Source organism: Schistocerca nitens, chromosome 1 (assembly GCF_023898315.1).
Source record: "Schistocerca nitens isolate TAMUIC-IGC-003100 chromosome 1, iqSchNite1.1, whole genome shotgun sequence".
In the NCBI taxonomy this organism is placed as follows: Eukaryota; Metazoa; Arthropoda; class Insecta; order Orthoptera; family Acrididae; genus Schistocerca; species Schistocerca nitens.
Window position 1 is genome coordinate 520,683,162 of NC_064614.1, and position 20,825 is coordinate 520,703,986.

Sequence of the window (20,825 nt, forward strand, 5' to 3'; positions counted from 1 at the left end):
GGATAATCGAATGTAGTCTAATTACATCAGGTGATGCTGAGGGACTTAGAGTAGGAAATGAGACACTTAAAGTAGTAAATGAGTTTTGCTCTTTGGGAATCAAAATAACGGATGATGGTCGAAGTAAGGAGGATATAAAATATAGACTGGCTATGGCAAGGAAAGCGTTTCTGAAGAAGAGAAATTTGTTATCATGGAGTATAGATTTAAGTGTCAGGAAGTCCTTTCTGAAAGTATTTGTATGGAGTGTAGCTATGTAAGGAAGTGAAACGTGGACGATAGATAGTTTAGGCAAGAAGCGAATACAAGCATTCGAAACATGGTGTTACAGAAGAATGTTGCAGATCAGATGGTTAGATCACGTAACTAATGAGGAGGTAGTGAATAGATTTGGGGAGAAGGGGAATTTGTGGCACAACTTGACTAGAAGGAGGGTTCGATTGGTAGGACACATTCTGAGGCATCAAGGGGTTCCCAGTTTAGTATTGGAGGGAAGTGGAGAAAAATCGTAGAGGGAGACAAAGAGATGAATACACTAAGAAGATTCAGAAGGATGTAGATTGCAGTAGTTATTAGTAGATGAAGAGGCTTGCACAGGGTAGAGTAGCATTGAGAGTTGCATCAAAACAGTCTCTGCACTTCAGTCCACAAAAACAAGTGTGGCAAATTGCATCAGACTGATTAAAATAATAATGTAATTGTCATTTGTGCGTCAACTGCACGAATGTAATGAAAGTTCATCACAATGTTTCCACATCAACTACCAGTTTTGTGTGACACATAACTCGTGACGCTTACTCTTTATAAAATTACTTGCGAATCCGGCAATGTTTCGCAGTCTCTATACTGTATATAAAGGCAATGTCCTGACTCAGAATCACCATTTGGAGAAGGTGTGAATCTTATACCGTAGGCATCGTTTAAGAAGCGATTTATCGAAAGTCCATCACATCGGGGGTAAATAGGGGATGAAATTTTTCTTTTTTTTATGTCGAAGCTATACATACGGAAATTGGTAGCTGGTTTCTCGATCAGAAACAAAGAGATGCCTGTTTCAGCATTTGTGGAAATTTAACCGCAAGGGGGTGAAATAGTGGGTGAAAGCTTTTCTTGAAAATATATCATTATTACAGAACTACTAAAGTATTTTTAAAGCAACATTTATGAATATTGGTGTTTGACTTCTCGGCTAGAGATAAAAACATACATGTTTCACTGTTTTTCGAGATTCAACCCCTAAGGGGGACAGACTATTTACTGACACATCATCGCCCATCCCAAACCGCTAAGGACAAAAACCTACATAAGTTTGGAAAGATCGTGGATCTTATACATTAGGGATCATTTAAGAAGGGATTTCCGAAATTCCACTCCTCAGTGGGTAAAATAGGGGATGAAAGGGGTTTTGAAATTATGTTGCTATTGGTTCTCACTCAAAAATAAAAAAAAAATATATGTTTCAAAACTTTTGTAAATTCAACCACTAAGGAGGTAAAATACTGGTTGAAAGTTTTTTGAAAATAAATAATTGCTAAAGAACTACTAAAAGATTTTAAGACTAAACCTATGACAATTGTTATTTGACCTTCTGGTTAGAAATTAAAAAAAAAAAAAAACGTGTTTCAGTGATCTGGAAATTCAGTTCCTGAGCGAGTATAATAAGGGTTAAATATTTTTAAGGACACTTGAGCGCAATTGTCCGTTGTCGGTTGTCGTCGTCCGCTGTTGCTATCACCGAATAGCGGAAGACCAGTACACATCTTCTACCGCACCAAGATTCAGATGTCATTCAGTTTCACGCCATCCTCCTTCCTACTGAAATTTCGGTGTATTTTACAATATCCATGTTCTGTATGTATAGCCTTTCATGGTAGCCACTTGTGACTGTCAGTACTTGAGGAGTATCAAAATTAATTGGGTGGTCTGCCGGACGCTAAACGTTTGCACAAATTCTGATCTATCAACCTCTCCCCTTCTACAGTTACAGATGTGTTTTTCTAATCGGTTTTTGATCGTTCCTTTTGTAGTACCCACGTACACCTTCCCACATCTACACGGAATCCTGTAAATGCCTGCTTTTTCCAGCTATTATCCAGCTATTTGTTTCTTTTTCCAGCTCCGGGTGAGTGTGTAGATTGCCGCGATGTTCCATTTTGTCAGGATTTTTCTTATGAGGGCAGTAACGTCCTTACTGAAAGGCAGGAAAATTTTCAATTTCACAGACTTTTCTGCATCGCCACGATTTTCATGCAGTGGTCTTATAAGGATATTTTTCCCCCTCAGTGGACGAATAACTATCCTTGAGCAGTGCATTGGTGAGGTGTTTTAATTCCGCATCAAGCAGCTCCTGGTCGCAGATATTCCTTTCTCCATCCTCTAACTTTTTACGACGTTTCGCCTTTATTGTGGGTAGTGACTCGAAACCTTGTGTAGCTAACGGTCTGTGTGCATGTGTTTTCGGTAAACAGTGTGACATAAGCTACCATCTTCTTTCTTGAAAACCATCACTACAAATAAAATTAATCTTCGGCCTACCTCCTCCTACACGGCAAACGAAGTCTTCGGATTAATCCCATTGAGATGCTTGTGAAAACGACTTAGTTCCTCTCGGCCATACCTACACATAAAAATTGTCATCTACGTAGCAAATGTAACATCTACGTAGCGAAACTAAAAAAAAACAGAGAAATGGTCAAAGATCTTGCGGTTGCATAGTAAGCATTTTTTGAACCAGGGGCAGATCCCATTTCTTTCTTTTAGTATGTTGGGTGTGACATCTAACATTCTGCTGAAATTGTGATACATTAGTTTTGATGAGTTTTGTCACCTAAGGTATTTGCTTGACTGACAAGGGACAGCTAAAACAACAAACTCCTGGAAGAAGCTACTGCAAAGGGTCTTTGGGTGAACATCACGTATTATTCTCGCTACTTGTTTTTTTTTTTCATTCAATTCTATGACCTGCTTCAGAAAATGAAGATAGTCAATAGAGATATGTAATGTGTGTTAAAATTTTGATTTGTTTGTTTCCAAAATGTTGCTGAAATTAGCCGTTTGAGTAGTTCAGTAATACGATTATTATAATTCAAATTTTCGTCACAATAGGTAGGCTCGAAACGTTGGATCTATACCTTATATGTCACAGAAATTTTCTGATACATGAAAGATTCTACCGCTCTTTTAATAAGAGAGAGTACACGCAGAGAACGAATTTAATAATTCTTTGAGCTACATTATTAACAATATAATTTGTTGTGACACATACAACTTTCCAGATGCATCGATTGTTTCGTTAAATTCCGACTTCTGAATGTTCATAACTCCCTGCCACGAATCGTCTGATCAGGTTCAGAGGTAAATTTCGAAAATACACAGAGATTCTCTTAGTGCCGCTGGTGCATTCGTGGTGTATTTACTGTGCAAGTGAGTAGGTTGTTCCTTGCAACATTCGTGGTGAAGAGTCATCTTTCCGCTATTAGATCATCCCGGTTAGTTGATCAATCTGAAAAGCGCGGGTTACGTAACGGATGAAGTTTCCTAATGACAGAATGCCAGGTGATATCGCGTGTTTGTGTGTTAGTGGGTCATGGGGCCATGTGATATCCACGTGGAAAGGAACAACCCGATTGATGAGGACTTTTCACAGACCATTACGATGGCTTCTCGTTTTAACGTAGCCCATCGAATTATCCATACAAATTACGTGTTCTGCAATAGCGGATGAAGGTACTTGAAGGAGGCGAATATGGCGCCACTGCTCTACAACGCGCAGCTGTATGACTCTTGAATTATTCGTTTTATGTGACGCTTACCACAATCACAGAAGAACTTATAAATTCTTTGTTTATGTACCGTTACGTTCAGAGCACAAAAGCCCCGAGGCTTTAGCTGGAGGACAAGAGATCACTTTCGGTTTCCTCAACATTCTAATTACGAGAGTGTGCTGAAATGTGTTGTCACCGATTTTTTTTTAATTCAGAACTCTTAAGGCTTTTTAAATAAAATTCCGTCTACACATTTATTTCTCAAGCATAGTAACGCTTGTGACGAACACAATTCTCCCAACGAGAGAACAGTTTGTTGATATCGTAACTGTAGAATGTTTGATTTTGTTGATAGAGCCACAGCCTCACTTCTGCGTGCACCGTTTCATCACTATCAAAGTGAAATCCTCGATGGTGTTCTTTAAGTTTTGGATTCAGATGTATATCGGATGGGGCCAGCTCGGGACTGTATGGAGGACGATCGATGCCAGTGAACACAAGGTGTCGGAGTGTTACATACGACCCAGTGCTCGCTTATGGTCTGGCGTTGTCATGCTGAAAAAGACGGTGGTCTATGTGTGTAGCATCTCTACAGTTTCGAAACTCCATTACAGTAAGTGTTTCTCACGCACCGACATACTTACTTTCCACACCGTCTTGTTACACGCAACAGTTCGGAACGCTCAAATGGCAGAGGGATACAAATATATAGGTACGAAGAATAACGCTGTAGAATGTTTCGAGAGTGAGATTTTCACTCTGCAGCGCAGTGTGCGCTGATATGAAACTTCCTGGCAGAGCTTCTGTGAAGTTTGAAAAGTAGGAGACGAGGTACTGGCGGAGGTGAAGCTGTGAGGACGGGGCGTGAGTCGTGCTTGGGTATCCCAGATGGTAGAACAGTTGTCTGTGCAAGGCAAAGGTCCCGAGTTCGATTCTCCGTCCGGCATGCAGTTTTAATCTGCCAGGAAGTTTCATGTAGAATGTTAATAACGGTTTTTTCTCAATTTGATAAACTTTAAGTGGTTTCTTATAAAAACATTCGGAGGCATTACTTTTCAGCATGCCCTCCCATTCCAGCGAATTATACGCAACTTATAATCGATAATATATCGTCTTGTAACTTTCATCGTCTTGCTCGTTCTTCTTTTCATGTCGTTGTAAGGTCTTCCGTATCTGACATATGTATATCAGTTTCTCACAGTTTCAATTTCCAGAACGCCAACGTCGATTGTTCTGCAAATTCACTTACCTCGACAAACACGAGGGTGATTCAATCAATCTACTAAATTTCCATGAAAGAATGAAACATTTTTGTTGCACCTTCATGGTTGACAAGCTTGATTATTCCAAGGATCGTATAAATAATTTCAATAATGCCAGCATATAATTCATTGTTGACAGCTATCTGAATTGGTCAGTTTATCGAGTGCGATTGAAAATGGGGAAAATGGAGTTTCGGACTTTTACTAAACATTTTCATTTTAAGTGTTGGACTGCCGCACAAATCAAAGCGAAATTTAATGATGTCCATGCGATGTCTGCACTATCATCGAAGACCATTTCCTTTTAGATTAATGAACATTAAAGTGGTCGGACAAACACCGATAACTAAGTGCGTTCCAGCAATCCAACTGAGGTCACCACAAAGGAAACGATTCACGAAATCCATGATATGATGATGAAAGACATCCGAGTACAAATTCGTGAGATTTCTGAGGCTGTAGGCATCTCAACTGAACGAGTGCATAATATCCTGCACAGAGAAGAGTGTTCACAGTCGACCAAAGGAGCATCTGGCACAACATTTCAACACATTATGAGAACGAAGTCTTTCGTGAGTATTCTGTTGTATAAAACATTCTCGGACTTTTTGTCGCGTCCGTTGAGGGCAAGACCTCGAGCTTTTAACGATTACCTCGATCGTCTTCGTCAGGAGCAACTAACTGCCAAAACTGCTGCTGTGGTGACGTTATACAGTCCAAGACGGCTTATGATTGGTCAGCAAATACCCAGTGCTGTCGCAACTAGTGTAAATGTCTGTGCTGGTTGCATCACCGCAGCTGTCGTAGCGTAAACATTGTGACGAATATCTCTGACTCCTCTCTGCATCGAGAACTCGCTTCCAGGCACCGCTAAGATTATATCCGCTGTAGCGGTTGAAGTTATTCTCGCACATTCTTCTGTTTCATCAAACAATATTTTCTATTTGTTTGTGAGGCTGTGCTCAGTAACTGCATATTTCTCCAGTTCTCGATTTTTAATATGCCGTTGATGTTCTGCACAGCGTTCGGAAACAATACGGACGGACTGACCGCTATAACTTCTTCCGCACTCGCAAGGGATGTTAGAAACCCCAGAAATCCTGAGTCCGACACTGTGTTTGACAGGCCGTAGCATTTCTTTTATCTTCTTAGGAGATCGAAAATAGATCTTACACATCGTCTTCCCAGGAATCACTTTTGTTGGATGTAGCGCCGGAGAAAGGAAAGAATGCAATCGGTGACTCATCACGAGAATGTTAAACATGTTCTAGGAGAACAATGACTTCATGTCACGTGAGCAATAGCCGTCCCTTATGAATTGTATCGTATTGTATGTTAACCGGGGAGTTCACAACTGCACGACGACTACCGCAGTCCACTTCAACCCTCCACCGCCCCACACCGAACCCAGAGTTATTGTGCGGTTCGGCCCCCGGTGGACCCCCCAGGGAACGTCTCACACCAGACGAGTGTAACCCATATGTTTGGGTGGTAGAGTAATGGTGGTGTACGCGTACGTGGAGAACTTGTTTGCGCAGCAATCGCCGAGATAGTGTAACTGAGGCGGAATCAGGGGAACCAGCCCGCATTCGACGAGGCAGATGGAAAACCGCCTAAACACCATCCACAGACTGGCCGGTACACCGGACCTCGACACAAATCCGCCGGGCGGATTCGTGCCGGAGACCAGGCGCTCCTACCCGCCCGGAAAGCCGTGCGTTAGACCTCACGGCCAACCGGGCGGCCCCCTTATGAATACTTACTTCAGCTGACAAATTTCTTGATCCAAGTGTCCTTCGTCAGACACAGTTGTTCTTCTGGGTAAAAAATGTGGCGATGTTTAATTGGAATCCAGAAACTCTTCCTGCTCCGATTTGTACTGTTGATGAGACTTTGATTCATAATTGGACACTAGAATGAACACTGCTGTCGAAACAATGGACAAAGGCTTGTAAAAGTGCACCGAAGATGGCAAAGACCATTTTGTCAGCTGGTAAGGTGATGGCCTTTGTTTATTTGCGACTCCCAAGGAATAATCTTCACAGGTTGCTTCGAAGAAGGCAGAACCGTAACTGAATCATATTATGCTTCATTGTTGGATCGTTTGAAACTTAAGTTGGTTGAAGAAAGACTAAGGTTGGCACGCAAAGAAAGTGCTCTCTCACAGAATAATGCACCATACCACACATCAGTGACAATTATAAAGATCCATGAATTGGGCTTTGAACTTGTTCTTCGTCGACTCTGTTCACCAGACTTAACCCCAAGTGAATTCTTCCTGTTCCCTAACTTGAAACTTTGGCTTGCTGGCTCGAAATTTTCACCAAATCAGGAAGTGTTAGTTGCAGTCAACGAGTATTTTGCTAATCTGACAGAACCTATTTTTGTGATATGATGAAAAAACTGGAGGATCGCTGGACAAAGTGTACATCCCACAGCGGAGACTATGTCGAGAAGAAAGGAGAGTTGTATGCGAAACAAACATTTTTTCTTACTTTTCTACCAGACCTATAAAGCCACCATTATACCTAGGTTGACTAGAACACAAAACCTCTACATACGTACAGACTGCAGTAGCCAGTTGCAGTAACGGCATCAGAGGATCTGAATTAGTCAGCCAATATAATTTTGCAACTTTGTAAGGTTTTATTTTCAGTTCGTACGCGGCTCTGTGACGATATGCTGCTGACACACCAATCTGAAGCTGTAAATGGTCCGACTGTTTTCCTGGACTTCTTTCTAATGCTGCTTGGCTGGGTTAAACCAATACCCCATCTGGCGATATCCGAGGGACTGACCGGAGTATACGCGAAGAACGGAATCTCACTCGCTAGGATCGGTTACCGATCAACTCTGGACACAGCTCATTCGTTGCACTTGAAACAACCTACGCTATACAGTGGAAGATGAATACAGATGTAGATAAAAACCGGTGACCCCAGAGTGGCACTGTGGCATTCCTCGGAGAGAAGGCTTAAACTAAAATTTATAAAATTTACTCAAAAATATTAAATAATCGCAGATGGATAACGGAGAAAAAAAAACAAAAAAAAGTATTTAGGAAGGGAGACTCTGCAAACAATAAATCACAAGGACTTAGGTTGCAGTCTTAACGACACGTTGTTTCCATCGATTTACTGCTTTACTTCGACACGGTTACGTGTACCCTTGCAGTTCTAGAAAGTATTTTAGTTGATACCTGGGTATCTGTTGAGAGGCCAGACAAACGTGTGGTTCCTGAAGAGGGGCAGCAGCCTTTTCAGTAGTTGCAAGGGCAACAGTCTGCATGATTGACTGATCTGGCCTTGTAACACTAACCAAAATGGCCTTGCTGTGCTGGTACTGCGAACGGTTGAAAGCAAGGGGAAACTACAGCCGTAATTTTTCCCGAGGGCATGCAGCTTTACTGTGTGGTTAATGATGATGGCGTCCTCTTGGGTAAAATATTCCGGTGGTAAAATAGTCCCCCATTCGGATCTCCGGGTGGGGACTACTCAAGAGAACGTCGTTATCAGGAGAAAGAAAACTGGCGTTCTACGGATCGGAGCGTGGAATGTCAGATCCCTTAATCGGTCAGGTAGGTTAGAAAATTTAAAAAGGGAAATGGATAGGTTAAAGTTAGATATAGTGGGAATTAGTGAAGTTCGATGGCAGGAGGAACAAGACTTTTGGTCAGGCGAATACAGGGTTATAAATACAAAGTCAAATAGGGGTAATGCAGGAGTAGGTTTAATAATGAATAAAAAAATAGAAATGCGGGTAAGCTACTACAAACAGCATAGTGAACGCATTATTATGGCCAAGATAGACACGAAGCCCACGCCTACTACAGTAGTACAAGTTTATATGCCAGCTATCTCTACAGATGACGAATAAACTGAAGAAATGTATGACGAAATAAAAGAAATTATTCAGATAGTGAAGGGAGACGAAAATTTGATAGTCAGGGGTGACTGGAATTCGGTAGTAGGAAAAGGGAGAGAAGGAAACTTAGTAGGTGAATATGGATTGAGGGTAAGAACTGAAAGAGGAAGCCGACTGGTAGAATTTTGCACTGAGCATAACTTAATCAAAGCTAACACTCGGTTCAAGAATCATAAAAGGAGGTTGTATACATGGGAGAAGCCTGGAAATACTGACAGATTTCAGATAGATTATATAATGGTAAGACAGAGATTTAGGAACCAGGTTTTAAATTGTGAGACATTTCCAGGGGCAGATGTGGACTCTGACCACAATCTATTGGTTATGAACTGTAGATTAAAACTAAAGAAACTGCAAAAAGGTGGGAATTTAAGGAGATGGGATCTGGATAAACTGACTAAACCAGAGGTTGTACAGAGTTTCAGGGAGAGCGTAAGGGAACAAATGGCAGGAATGGGTGAAAGAAACACAGTAGAAGAAGAATGGGTAGCTTTGAGGGATGAAGTAGTGAAGGCAGCAGAGGATAAAGTAGGTAAAAAGACGAGGGCTAATAGAAATCCTTGGGTAACAGAAGAAATATTGAATTTAATTGATGAAAGGAGAAAATATAAAAATGCAGTAAATGAAGCAGGCAAAAGGGAATACAAACGTCTCAAAAATGAGATCGACAGAAAGTGCAAAATGGCTAAGCAAGGATGGCTAGAGGACAAATGTAAGGATGTAGAGGCTTGTCTCACTAGGGGTAAGATAGATACTGCCTACAGGAAAATTAAAGAGACCTTTGGAGAGAAGAGAACCACTTGTATGAATATCAAGAGCTCAGATGGCAACCCAGTTCTAACCAAAGAAGGGAAGGCAGAAAGGTGGAAGGAGTATATAGAGGGTTTATACATGGGCGATGTACTTGAGGACAGTATCATGGAAATGGAAGAGGATGTAGATGAAGATGAAATGGGAGATAAGATACTGCGTGAAGAGTTTGACAGAGCACTGAAAGACCTGAGTCGAAACAAGGCCCCGGGAGTAGACAACATTCCATTAGAACTACTGATGGCCTTGGGAGAGCCAGTCATGACAAAACTCTACCATCTGGTGAACAAGATGTATGAGATAGGCGAAATACCCACAGACTTCAAGAAGAATATAATAATTCCAATACCAAAGAAAGCAGGTGTTAACGGATGTGAAAATTACCGAACTATCAGTTTAATAAGTCACAGCTGCAAAATACTAACGCGAATTCTTTACAGACGAATGGAAAAACTGGTAGAAGCGGACCTCGGGGAAGATCAGTTTGGATTCCGTAGAAATGTTGGAACACGTGAGGCAATACTAACCTTACGACTTATCTTAGAAGAAAGATTAAGTAAAGGCAAACCTACGTTTCTAGCATTTGTAGACTTAGAGAAAGCTTTTGACAATGTTGCATACTCTCTTCCAAATTCTGAAGGTGGCAGGGGTAAAATACAGGGAGCGAAAGGCTATTTACAATTTGTATAGAAACCAAATGGCAGTTATAAGAGTTGAGGGGCATGAAAGGGAAGCAGTGGTTGGGAAGGGAGTGAGACAGGGTTCTAGCCTCTCCCCGATGTTATTCAATCTGTATATTGAGCAAGCAGTGAAGGAAACAAAAGAAAAACTCCGAGTAGGTATTAAAATCCATGGAGAAGAAATAAAAACTTTGAGGTTCGCCGATGACACTGTAATTCTGTCAGAGACAGCAAAGGACTTGAAGGAGCAGTTGAATGGAATTGATAGTGTCTTGAAAGGAGGATATAAGATGAACATCAACAAAAGCAAAACGAGGATAATGGAATGTAGTCAAATTAAATCGGGTGATGCTGAGGGAATTAGATTAGGAAATGAGACACTTAAAGTAGTAAAGAAGTTTTGCTATTTGGGGAGCAACATAACTGATGATGGTCAAAGTAGAGAAGATATAAAATGTAGACTGGCAATGGCAGGCACAGCGTTCCCGAAGAAGAGAAATTTGTGAACATCGAGTATAGATTTAAGTGTCAGGAAGTCGTTTCTGAAAGTATTTGTATGGAGTGTAGCCATGTATGGAAGTGAAACATGGACGATAAATAGTTTAGACAAGAAGAGAATAGAAGCTTTCGAAATGTGGTGCTACAGAAGAATGCTGAAGATTAGATGGGTAGATCACGTAACTAATGAGGAGGTGTTGAAGAGGATGGGGGAGAAGAGAAGTTTGTGGCACAACTTGTCTAGAAGAAGGGACCGGTTGGTAGGACATGTTCTGAGGCATCAAGGGATCACAAATTTAGCATTGGAGGGCAGCGTGGAGAGTAAAAACCGTAGAGGGAGACCAAGAGATGAATACACCAAGCACATCCAGAAGATGTAGGTTGCAGTAGGTACTGGGAGATGAAGAAGCTTGCACAGGATAGAGTAGCATGGAGAGCTGCATCAAACCAGTCTCAGGACTGAAGACCATAACAACAACAACAACCTGCTACAAAAAATTTTATAACTGTATACCAGTTACAACATTTTTTATTAAAATTACATATTTTTGCTTGCAATTACTAATGATATACGAATTCTGTTCTAGATCAGATTTTAGGTTCTATCTGTTACAAAAATTTTGTAATTGTATACCACTTACCAAAATTTTATTAAAATTACATATGTATATTAGCAGTTGATAATGACATGAATACACAAGCGCCATTTATAGCTCTAACTGGGCGCTTGTATTAACGTTTACCGATGTTTGTATAATAGTAATTCACTCTTTGTATTATAACTGTGGCATTGCACACTGTTTTTCATAATTTAATATGCTTTTCATTTCATTTACTCTATTCACATATCAGATGATGGTAACTCTGTTTACCGAAATCTTTCATTGTAAATAAAGGTTTTACTAATACGATCTCGGGTGTCAAATTGTATTCCTTCAACTTTAATATTTACAGATTGTCAGTTATCAGTCAGGTAAACAGTAGCTTAATTTAGTTATTTGTTGAATGCCTGTAATACACTGCATCTGCCAACCACCAGTTCCACTGTAAATGCTGTTCTCTATCACGGGATGAGCTGGTCGTCGTTCGTAAGCAGCTGGAAATCGTCCTGTCTGCTGTCAATCGATTGGCAGCTGCTGCGAATCAGTGAGTTGGAAGAGCTCCCGATGGTCGTTTACCTGTGATACCGGTACCAGAAGTACCTCAAATGCTATACTCCCCTGTGGGTCCTGTCTCCTCTGCGGAAAGTATATGATCTATAGTTACTCGTCCTTGACTGCGAGTGGTGTGTCAATGGTAGATCTAGGCGTCCTGTAGGGGGTGGACGGGGACCAGTGAGGACCCAGGGTATTGTACCGGTGCCCCTAACCACTGTTTCTTTCACTGACACTGAAACTGAATCAGTGGGACTCACTTCACCTGTTTTGGGAAAACCTGTTTCGTCCGGTGTCAAGAGGAGGCAAATGCAAAACGGTACCGGTCTATTGTCGTTGGCACTTCATATACACACATCAAAAAGAGTTATGCATCACCCCATTCCCAGAACTCCTGAAGATAGACGTTGGCTGTGGATATTGTATCACAGACACAGTCCCTTTGACTGTTCAGAGATGTCACAAAACCCAACCAAATATGTAAACAACCGTGCATGAGCAGCGCCTATTAGACGGACGGGGTCCGACAGCCGATCAGTTCCAGTCATTCCAACAGGAAGGAGGTACACATCTCGTTTTTTCTGTAGTTCAAACATGCCTAGACGGTCAATAACGGGTTCGATCCTGTCCGTATTGTTACTTTGTGCCAGGGAAGTGTCCAGACGTCTCGGAGTGAACCAAAGCGATATTGTTCGGACATGGAGGAGATACAGAGAGACAGGAACTGTCGATGACATGCCTCGCTTAAGCCGCCCAAGGGCTACCTACGGATTACGGCTCGGAGGAACCTTTACAGCAACGCCGTCATGTTGAATAATGCTTTTCATTCAGTCACAGGACGTCGTGTTACGACTCAAACCGTGCGCAATAGGTTGCACGATGCGCAACTTCACTCCCGACGTCCATAGCGAGTTCCATCTTCGCAACCACGACACCATGCGGCACTGTATAGATGGGCTGCTCAGCATTGGCATCACCTTCTCTTCACCGACGAGTGTCGCTTATGCCTTCAACCAGACAATCGTCGGAGACCTGTCTGGAGGCAACCGCGGTCACTCTGAACGCCTTAGACACACTGTCCAGCGAATGCAGCAAGGTGGAGGTTCCCTGCTGTTTTGAGGTGGCATTATGTGGGGCCGACGTACGCCGCTGGTGATCTTGGAAAGCGCCATAACGACGGCCGCTGGTGGCCGAGCGGTTCTGGCGCTACAGTCTGGAACCGCGCGACCGCTCCGGTCGCAGGTTCGAATCCTGCCTCGGGCATGGATGTGTGTGTTGTCCTTAGGTTAGTTAGGTTTAAGTAGTTCTAAGTTCTAGGGGACTTATGACCCCAGCAGTTGAGTCCCATAGTGCTCAGAGCCATTTCAACCATTTGAAGCGCCATAACGGCTGTACGATACGTGAATACCATCCTCCGACAGATAGTGCAGCCATATCTGCAGCATATTGGCTAGAAATTCGTCTTCATGGACAACAATTCGCGCCCCCATCGTGCACATCTTGTGAATGACTTCCTTCAGGATTATGACATCGCTCGACTAGAGTGGCCAGCATGTTCTCTAAACATAAACACTATCGAAAATGCCTGGGATGGATTGAAAAGGGCTGTTTATGGACGACATGACCCACCAACCATTCTGAGGAATCCACGCCGAATCGCCGTTGAGGAGAGGGACAATCTGGACGAACAGTGCCTTGATGAACTTGCGGATTGTATGCCACGTCGAATACAGGCATGCATCAATGCAAGAGGACGTGCTACTGGGTATTAGAGGTACCGGTGTGTACAGCAATCTGGACCACCGCCTCTGAAGGTCTCGCTGTATCTTGATACAACATGCAATGCATGGTTTTCATGAGCAATAAAAAGGGCGGAAATGATGTTTACGTTGATCTCTGTTCCAATTATCTATACAGGTTCTTAAACTCTCGGAACCAAGGTGATGCAAAACTTTTTTTTTGATGTGTGTATATCCCTAGGGAAATGGCAGCAAGGGACGGGGAAGGACACCAACTGCACTCAGTGTGTGTACTCGGGGTCTCATTCAGCATGTTGATTAGGCTATTCTAACAGCCATTGCGGGAACAGCGTGCAACCAGCTCCAGATTGTGGCGCACGTTTCAACAAATGATGCCTGTCGTCTGGGCTCCGAGGCCATACTTTGCTCATTGAAGTGACTGACAGAGAGTTGGGAAGGTCACCCTTGCGTGTTCATTGTAAATAAAGGTTTTACTAATACGATCTCGGGTGTCAAATTGTATTCCTTCAACTTTAATATTTACAGATTGTCAATTATCAGTCAGAAAGAGCAAGTTGAATGAAGAACAAAGATGTATACTCTTGATAACGTTTGTTTTACTTAAAAAGCCTTACAGAGTTTTCACATAAAAATTTCAGACATTAGTTTTCAGCACATCCTCGTAAATCGTTGGAGAATTCAACTATGATAAACACTGGAAAGTAAAGTGTCCGTTTTGGGAGGTTAGAGAGAGACGTCAGGTTCCAGGACTTCCTGCAGAAGCGCCAACCAGTGTAGCAGAGTGAGCGGGGTGGAGTGAGGCGTGGCGGCGGCAGATAAGGCCCGCACTCGGCCGACCAGCTGTCAGAGCCAGGCCTCCGTCACCCCGTGACTTGGCAAAGGTTGCTGATAGCCAGAGCGCGTACTGTACCTACCGTTTCACGTTCCTAATTACACTCCCCTCAATGTGTCGCCATCTACATCTGATTCACTTCAGTCTGAATTAGGATGGGGCGTCCACAGCTTCACCCGGTTTTAATGAAATTTCACAATTCCTTACATAGAGAGTAAAGGGAATTTTCCGTAACTACTGTCAAATGTTCATATATAAACATTCGGCCATTAAAAAAGCAACGCAGATTTCTTTGGATATACAAATGATTAGCAATTTAGCAGTGCCACGTTGGGGACGCACCACTGTCATACAAGTATGGAACCAATGCGTTCAGGAAGGACATATTTAAGCCCCATGTTGGATCTCAAATCCTCTGCGTGACTAGCGCCCGAGAGGACCGATAAATTTTCTTCTCAGTAGTGCAATTCGTACAGCACTTCACGTAACTTGTGTCAGGAAAGGGGCTTGTCTTCAGCGAGACAAATTACCACACGGAAAGCTCGATAACATTTGGAGCATCACAGACTGTCGGCACGGTGACCATTGTTGATGATTCTCTTAACGCAGCAGCAGAGAGAGGCGCTACGAGAGTGGCGCAACCAACAACAACGCTGGTCTCTGGAGCGCCACCACGTCGCCTTTTCGGGAGATTCCCAGTTCTGCGTACAGCAGCACAATGGAGTTATCCGTGGACAGAGGCACTGAGGAGAAAGAACATTGTATACACGCAGACTACATCTACATATGTACTTCGCAAGCCACCGTACCGTGCTTGGCGCGGGGTACCCTGTACCACAATTCGTCGTTTCCTTTCCTGTTCCACTCGCACACAAAGCGAAGGAAAACAACTATCTATAGGACACCGATGAGCCCTAATTTCTTGTATATTATCTCCGTGGTCCCTACGCGAAATGTGTGTTGGTGGCAGTAGGATGGTTCTGTAATCAGCTTCAAATGCCGGTTCTCTAAACTTTCTCAGTAATGTTCTTCGAAATGAATTTCTTTTTCCCTCCAGAGATGTCCACTTGAGCTCCCGAAACATATACGTAACGCATTATGATCGAAGATACCGGTAACAAATCTAGCAGTTCGCTTTTGAATTGCTTAGATACGAATATCTTCTTTCAATCCGACCTGGTGCGGTTGTCAAACACTTGAGCGGCAGTCAAGAATAGGTCCCACCAGCGTCCTACAGATGAACCACACCTTCCTAAGATTCTCCCAATAAACCGAAGCCGACCATTCGCCTTGCCTACCACAATCCTCAAATGCTCGTTCCATTTTATATCGCTTCTCAACGTTGCGCCCAGATATGTAAGCTACGTGACTATTTCAAGCAGGACACTACTAATGCTGCGTCCGAACCTTACGGATTTGCTTTTGCTACTCATCCACATTAACTTACACTTTTCTACATTAAGACCCAGCTGTCATTCATCACACCAACTAGAAATTTTGTCTAGGTAACCTTGTATCAAACAACAGTCACTTATCTTCGACACTTTACCGTACACCACAGTATCAACAGCGAACAATCGCAGACTGCTGCCTACACTGTCTGCTGGATCATTTAAGAATACAGGAAGTAGCAACGGTTCTGTCACACTTCTCTGGGACACTCCTGATGTTATCCCTGTCTCCGATGAACATTCGCCGTGGTTTCTATTACTTAAGAAATATTCGAGCCAATCACATATCTGCGACCTATTCCACATGTACCTTCGTTAACTTTCTGCAGTGTGGTACCGTTTCGAATCCTTCTATGAAATCTAGAAATATGGAATCAGTCTGTTGCCCATTATCCATAGTTCTTAGTGTATCACGTGAGAAAAAAGCAAACTGGGTTTCGCACGAGCGATGTTTTGTCAAGCCGTGCTGGTTTGCGGGTATGAGCTATTCAGTCCCTAGGAAATTTATTATATTCGAATGCGAAATATGCTCTAGAATTCTGCAGCAAACCAATGTTAAGGAGTTACCTGCGCTTTTTTCCAATCGCTTGGCATTTTGCGCTGGTAGAGAGATTCGCGATGAATGCAAACTAAGTAAGGGGTCAATGACGTAGAGTACTCTTTGTAATACCCAACTGGGGTTCCATCCGGACGTGGCGCCTTGTTTGTTACCAGTTCTTTCAGTTGTATCTCTATGCCAATGATGGTTATTACTACGTCATCCATACGATACTCTGTGCGATGGTCAAACGTCGGTAACTTCGTACGATTCTCCGGCGTGAACGATTTCTTAAACGTGGATTTTAAAACATCGGCTTTCCTTTTGCTGTCTTCTCCTGCCAAACCATACTTGTTAACGAGTGACTGAAATTTTTTTGGAAATTTGTGGTATGTTCCTATGGGACCAAGCTGCTGAGGTTATCGATCCCTAGGCTTACACACTACTTAATCTAACTTAAACTAACTTACGCCGAGGACAACACACACACCCATGCCCAAGGGAGGACTCGAACCTCCGACGGCAGAAGCCGCGCAAACCGTGGCAAGGCGCCTAGACCGTACGGCTACCCCTCGCGGCCGAGTGACTGAACGGAAGCCTTAGAACCGGTTAGCGATTTTATAGAGATACGAATGAAAATTTGCACAAGGATGGGATTCGAATGTAGGTCTCCTGCTCACTAGGCAGATGCAATAACCACTGTGCCACCCTGGCACAGGCACTTTGCACAGTTGCAAGGACTGTCCCACCACTAAAAAATTTTGTTCGTCGCTTCAGTCTGCATATATACGTCACAGATATTTGATACTTGCAGAGGTCTCTGGAACCATATGGTTTCATTTGATTAAAAGACTGCATTTGCAGTCGTCATAAGGGGCCACGCGGTGATATGAGATACCACTGGGTGCGTGACATGATCACTTCTAGCTCGCGTAGCTGGTAATTTGAGCAACAGCCATTATGTTAATGAAGTGGAAGTGTTCCACCCATCCATCACTTTACCTAGCCTGTTGTTGCGATTTTAGTTGCCATCGGTGTGGTATGAAATGACGAGATATTTGAATGTGGAATGAAATACGTCTGTGGAAGGTCTTGAAAATGATTCAAAAGAAACTGAGCATGAACAACTGAGGAGTAAAGAGATCTATACAGAATCATTCCAGAACAGAAAACTATATGACAGAAGAAAAAGCGCAACACCAAGAAGGACTTGCGCGGTATAAACGAAACTTGGTAGGAGTGTTTCTACATCTGAAAGGTGATGTTTATTCAAATTTCGCACCAGTCGCGTAAGAGTGGCACTAGTAGCGCCACTATGAGAATGAGAATCAGGTTTGCTTTAAATACACTCTATAAAGGAAGTGAGCATTACTTACCTTTGAAATTGGATGTGATGATTTGATGTTAGTCAAGAATGCCCTTAAGGCGAGAAAGACGCCACTATCAGTACCTCACTGAGCTTGAATAGGACTACAAGAAGCTGAAGGTGTCTTCGGCGATATCGCAAAAATACTTTGCGCGAATGTAGCCACTATACACGATTGCTTGCAGCGGTGTCACGAAAGTATACGGTCGCAAGAAGGCAAGGCTCCGGACTGCCTCGCACCTCTACCAAGAGAGAAGACCACTTGGTTCGGTGTACGGCTCGAATGCCGGACATTTGCCACGCCGGACATTTGCCGCGCCGGACATTTGCCACACTTGCCCCTTCGCCAGGTAGCTTGAGCAGCGATCCCTCAGGTAAGGGACGCCCTTCCCCGCACTACCTCTGTCCGCTTTCAAACCGCCGTCTCCACACCTTACTCGATACAACCAGTACGTAAGGGACCTTCTTCTTCGACATCTTGGCCAAATATAAAACTTCTTTTCCGAAATCGAAATATTTATAACTTTTTGGAAACGAAAGCAATACCGACGATTATGTCAGTATGTAATTAGTTCTGCCAAGTATAAATATAGATTCCTCTGTCTGTACGGTAGCTTCCTTTCACGCTTACTGATTGCGACAGAAACAGTCCATCTGCATGGGAGCAACAAGAAAGGAACGATGTAACGAGAATGCGAATGTACGCTAATCATTTCTTTTTGACCACTGCATTTGTGCCTACTTTAATTACTACAACTGCATACCCAAAAGACAATAGGGAAAGAATAAATTGGTTTGTGAATGTTTGAAAAGAAGGACGTACTCCATATTAATTTACTCTCTAAAAACATTAGTTAATATAGTGTAGCGGGACAATGTTCCCGGCCGGAGTGGCCGTGCGGTTCTAGGCGCTGCAGTCTGGAACCGAGCGACCGCTACGGTCGCAGGTTCGAATCCTGCCTCGGGTATGGATGTGTGTCATGTCCTTAGGTTATTTAGGATTAATTAGTTCTAAGTTCTAAGCGACTGATGACCTCAGAAGTTAAGTCGCTTAGTGCTCAGAGCCATTTGGGACAGTGTTCAAAACATAACTGAAAACACGTTCGCTAAATAGAGATAAGAACATCTGTGATTGACACGTCATCTACACTCGACTTAGAATTTTAAAATGTTAGAAATAAGGAAATGAAGTAATACAGAATGCTACGCTTGTAACGCACGGCCGGTCGGTGTGGCCGAGCGGTTCTAGGCGCTTCAGTCTGGAACCACGCGACCGCTACGGTCGCAGGTTCGAATCCTGCCTCGGGCATGGATGTGCGTGATGTCCTTAGGTTCTAGGGGACTGATGACCTCAGATGTTAAGTCCCATAGTGCTCAGAGCCATTTGAACCATTTTTTGTAACGTACGTTGTCGTTCTACATTGTTTAGTTCTGGTATTTACAGTGTCACAGAGAAAGCATCTTAGGTTTTGGAGGGAAAAGCCGTAATTGTAATTATCTGCACTACAACAGAAACAAGAAGGACAACTTAAGGAAAAATAATGTAAGCTCACAATCGACTTTGAAGCAGATAGTTCCTGTGAGTATGGGCAGAGGTTATATTCGACAACCGGAATAAATTAATAACTGGCTCCTTTTACCGACCCCCTGTCTCAGATGAAACAGTTGCTGAACAGTTCAAAGAAAAGAAAACTTGAGTCTCATCACAAATAGGTACCCTACTCATACAATTATAGATGGCAGTTACTTCAATCTACCTTCCGCATGTTGACAAAAATACATTTTCATACCCTTTTGTAAATAGAAAACAACTTGTTCTAAATGCTTTTTTTTAAATTATTTTTAACAATTAGTTGACGAGGCCATTCAAATTGTAAATGGTTACGAAAACACACTTGACCTCTTAGCCACAAATAATCGTGAGCATCACGACTGATACAGGGATTAGTGAACACGCAGTCGTAGAGAGGCTCACTTCCGTAACAAAGAAATTCATCAAAACTAAACGCGAAATATATCTGTTTATAAAAGCAGCTAAAAATTCGGGTGACGTCTTTCTAAGAGAGAGTCTCCAATCCTTCCAAACTATGTAAATGAAGAACATATGTAGCTTAAGTTCAAAGAAATAGTATCAACAGCACTCGAGATATTCATACCAAATAAATTAATAAGAGACTGAACTGATCCCCCAGGGTACACAAAACACGGCAGAAAGCTGTTGCAGGAGCACCGCAAAAGGCACGTATAATTTAGACGAACGCAAAATCTCCAAGATTGGTGAAGTTTTACTGAGGCTCGAAATTTGCTGCGGATTTCAATGCGAGATGCATTTAATAGTTTCCACAACGAAACTCGCTCTAGAAATGTGGCGGAAAATCCAAAGAGATACTGGTCCCATGTTAAATAAACCAGCGGAAAGGCTCAGTAAGTACCTTTAGTGCGCGACAGCGACGGTAATGTTACTGATGACAGTGCCACTAAAGTGGAGTTAGTAAATGCATTTTCCGAAATTCCTCCAGCAAAGAAGACGAAGTAAATATTCCATAATTCGAAATGAGAACAGCTGCAAACATAATTCAGAAGTAGATATCCCTGGTGTTGCAAAGCAACTGAAATTACACTGTCAGTAACAGAGGAAATGATCAAATATCTTTTCAAAAAGTCTCTAACGTATAAGAAAAGTAGGTCTAATACATTCTTTTCTGATGTTCTTTAGTAACAATTAATTTTCAGTAGTAAGCTCCCCGCTTTTACTGACCTGTTTAAAGATAATCAACAATTTAGTA

The 20,825-nt window shown here is 42.6% G+C and overlaps 1 protein-coding gene across 1 annotated transcript in view; it reads left to right on the forward strand.

The window, feature by feature from the left end:
* Positions 1-20,825, forward strand: part of LOC126258791 (proline-rich protein 2-like) — a 155,516-nt gene that overhangs the window by 46,790 nt on the left and 87,901 nt on the right. The window lies entirely within an intron of this gene.